This window comes from Olea europaea, chromosome 8, assembly GCF_002742605.1.
Source record: "Olea europaea var. sylvestris chromosome 8, O_europaea_v1, whole genome shotgun sequence".
Lineage (NCBI taxonomy): Eukaryota > Viridiplantae > Streptophyta > Magnoliopsida > Lamiales > Oleaceae > Olea > Olea europaea.
This window is the reverse complement of record NC_036244.1, coordinates 4,086,309-4,090,307: the sequence shown is the minus strand read 5'-3', so window position 1 is coordinate 4,090,307 and position 3,999 is coordinate 4,086,309.

The following is a 3,999-nucleotide window of genomic DNA, read 5'->3' as shown; positions in this document are numbered from 1 at the left end:
ATTGATAACTTTTATTTCAATGGTTTTGAAACTTGTGAAAGTTATCATAATCTTCATTTTACTCTCAAAGGTATTTCAAGCATTAATGTCATTAAAGAAGAAATCTGTCAAATGATTGAATGGTGATTTATTTCCTCAATATATATTAACTCAAAAACAGATCTCACTTTTTAATAGCCCTTTCAAAAGAGTTATTAATCACCTCTTTGAATTCAAAGTCAAAATTCTCAAAATTGAATTCTCAACCATTCTTCCTGAATGGATCGTCGAAGAAGTCAAATTCAATGATACTCTTTTACCAAAGAGTATTTTTCAACCAAATAAATTGTTACTATCTGGACTACTTTGTCAAATAATCTTCCAATGCCATATTCAAACAACTCATCAAAAGCTTATTGTCCTGAAGAAAAAGAGATTATATTCAAAAATCATATACGAGAAATTCTTACAAAAATTATATCAAAATCTATTCTTGTTGCAAAAAAAAAAAAAAAATCTTGGAACAAATATTGACAATTCAAAATTGCAATTAATGTTTCATGATGAAAATTATGAAATTTTTACTGATGAAGAAAAATGGACTCAAACTCAAGTTCCTTTGATTAAGAAAATATTTGATGATGAAAATTCAATATCTCAAGATTGTTTTGATAATCTTTATCAAAGAAATGAAGAACCTTTTCAAAGACCCAGCCTTAATTATGCTGATGAAGAATTATTTAATCTCAATAATTTGCTTGAGTTTTAGTTTACGAAGACAAAAGCAAATGTCAGAGTTAGAATTATTATGGTGGTATCAAAATTGTCCAAAAGATGACTTAAAGTTGATGTCAACTTTTCAAAATGGGAGACAATGAAAAGATCTTGTGGTGAAATAACTTTTGCAAATGGACGGTACAAAAATTTCAAAAGATGAAATAATTCAAGATTCTTTCTTCAAATTGAAGAGATTTTCAAGTCCGGAGCTCAAGATTTTAAGTATAAAAGCAGATTAAGTTTTCAAAATCTCCTCAGAGTTGATTTAGCGGGAGATAAATCATTTTCAAGATAGTTTGAGAAATCTTTGTGTTCTTGTGTAATTCAAAGTTCATTTCAATATTTGTATTTCAATTTTCATATATCTATAAAATTATCTTCGTTTTCAAAGATTTGAATCTATTTTCAAAATTATCTTCATTTTCAAACACTTGGATCTATTTTCACTTCTACTCTTCCCTTCTTGGGCTTACTTTGGTATCAGAGCCATAAGAGAGTGAGGTGAGGTTGTAGTAATTTATCGCTATAGGCACTGTTCAAATAGGAGAACCTGATTTGATTTCGGGATGTCTACTGAATAGACGTTGGTCAGCCCATTGTTAGCCGGTGAAGATTTGTCTAAGATTTCATCAGAAATTTTTTAGTAAAATCTAGACTTCTCTAAATTGGAATAATTGAACCATTTTGAACATTATGACCTAAAAATCTTTTATTTGACATAAAACAATCTTTTTAGCAGAAACTGCGAAACCATTTTTCTTAATTACATGCATAAATGTATTGATATGCTTGAAATGTTGTTTTATACTTTCAGAAAATATGAGAACATCATCATAAATAATAATAAAATTTGAAAAAGGATTGAAAATATCATTCATAATTTTTTGAAATTCAGAAGGAGCATTTTTTAGACCAAATGACATAATATTCCATTCGTATTGACCGAAAGGAACACTGAATGCAATTTTGCACTTATCTTCTTCTTTAATTTGAATCTGCCAGAAACCTGACTTTATATCAAATTTTGAGAAGATAACAGCTTTGAATAATCTATTCAAAAGATCTTTCTTTTGAGAAAGTGGATATCGAATCCATTGAAGAGCAATATGAGAGGCTTATAATTGATAACAAGACGTTGAGCACCTCGTTAAATTGGATCACTTTCTAGATTTGACTCTAGAACAGATAATAATGAATTTTCGAATTCGAGAAGTCTCTTACCTCGAAGAGTTAAGAGAATTGGAATGTCTAAAGCCAGTCGAAACAAAGGTTTGACAGCGATTTGAATTAATACAACATGAAGATATTTGAATTTCTTCCTGTGGGATTCAATTGATTTGAGTATTGAAATCATACGGGATGGACCGTTTGGTCAAGTATGTAAATCATACGGGATATAGGAATTTTTATGAAATTTCTTAACTATTGGATGTCGTGATTAGTTTGCTCTATATCTAAGAAATGTCGGTATGTCATGTCATTTTATATTTATATCATGTTAATAAGAATATGCACGTTTTTCTTATCGGGTATTTAAAAAAAAATACTCACTTTTACTAAATTTTCATATTAGAACGGGTCGTGTGGACGCGTGGCGGATTGATCAAATGATGCTCATAGGGTCGCCAAGTAAAATTTTTAGAAATAATAATTTACAAAGAAATCTCATTTGAAGAACACATTTATGTTTATGTTTTTATGTTATAAGATTATTTGCCCATTTCTATTTCAAGAATAATTTTATTTTATATTTAATTCCGTGCATGTTATTTTAGTAGATTTGATATTTAAGTTATTTAACATGTTCAATTGGCAGTTTAGTTCATAGTATTTTAAGCTAGATAACCTTCAAATTTTTATTTTGAATTGTTGAATTCACCTTATTGATTTAATACCAAAATTTATACATTAGTGTTAAATTTCGCTTAAAGTATAACAGAAAGATTTTGGTAACACTTCAATTCTTTTAAAAAGAAATAAAAAATAAAAAAATAAATGTGTAGTGGATTTGGGGCGTTATAATTATTCCAAAATGACAAACTCAACAATCTCAAGAACCAATACCATTAAGGAGATCAACGAGATAAAAGAAAAGTGCTATTCCGGATGATTTTATAATATTTCTCCAAGAATATGAGGAAAATAGTGGAATGGTGGAAGATGATCTAATCAATTTCCATCAGATCATGCAGGGTTCTAACTCTCAAAAGTAGATTGATGCCATGAAGGAAGGGTATAAGTCTATGCAAGACAATAAAGTTTGAGATCTTGTTCCATTACCCAAAGGTGTGAAGTCCATTGGTTGTAAATTGATTTTTAAAACCAAGAGGGATTAAAATGGTAATGTGGAAAGATATAAGGCTCGTATTGTTGTTAAAGGCTTTACCCAAAAGGAAGCATTGACTTCAAAGAGACTTTCTCACCAGTTTCAATGAAAGACTCTTTCAAGACAATTGTGGCACTTGTTGCGCACTTTGACCTTGAGTCACATCAAATGGATGTTAAGAAAGTGTTTCTCAATAGCAACATTGATGGGAAGATCTATATCGTGCAATCAGAAAACCTTGTGTTAGGAGACCCGAAGAACATGGTTTGCAAATTAAAGAAATCCATCTATGGGCTCAAGCAAACTTCCCGTCAATGGTACCACAAATTTCATCAAGTTATTATCTCATTTGGCTTTAAGATGAATGTCGTTGATGATTGTATGTATCACAAGTTCAGTGGGAATAAGCATATTTTCCTAGTTTTGTATTTTAATGATAAACTGCTTGCCACTAACGATATAGGCATGTTGCAAGAAATTAAGAGATTTTTATCAAAGAATTTTGAAATGAAAGATTTTGGTGATGCCTCTTTTGTAAGAGGAATTCATATACATCGGAATCACTCTCGAGGTATTCTTGGATTTTAAGAGGTTTGGCATGCAAGACTATAAACCAGGTGACACCCCTATCGTTAAGGAAGACAAATTTAGTCTCAAACAATACCTGCAAAATGACATTGAAGCTAAGGAAATGTAGAAGATTCCTTATGCATAAGCTATTGGGAGTCTAATGTATGCTCAGGTATGTACACGTTCAGACATAACATTCATTGTTGGAATGCTAGGCAGATATTTAAGTAACCCTAAGATGGATCATTGGAAGGCAGCTAAAAGGGTTACGAGGTATTTAAAGAGAACAAATAATTACATGCTCACATATAGCAGATCGGGACAATTAGAGATTATAGGGTACTCCG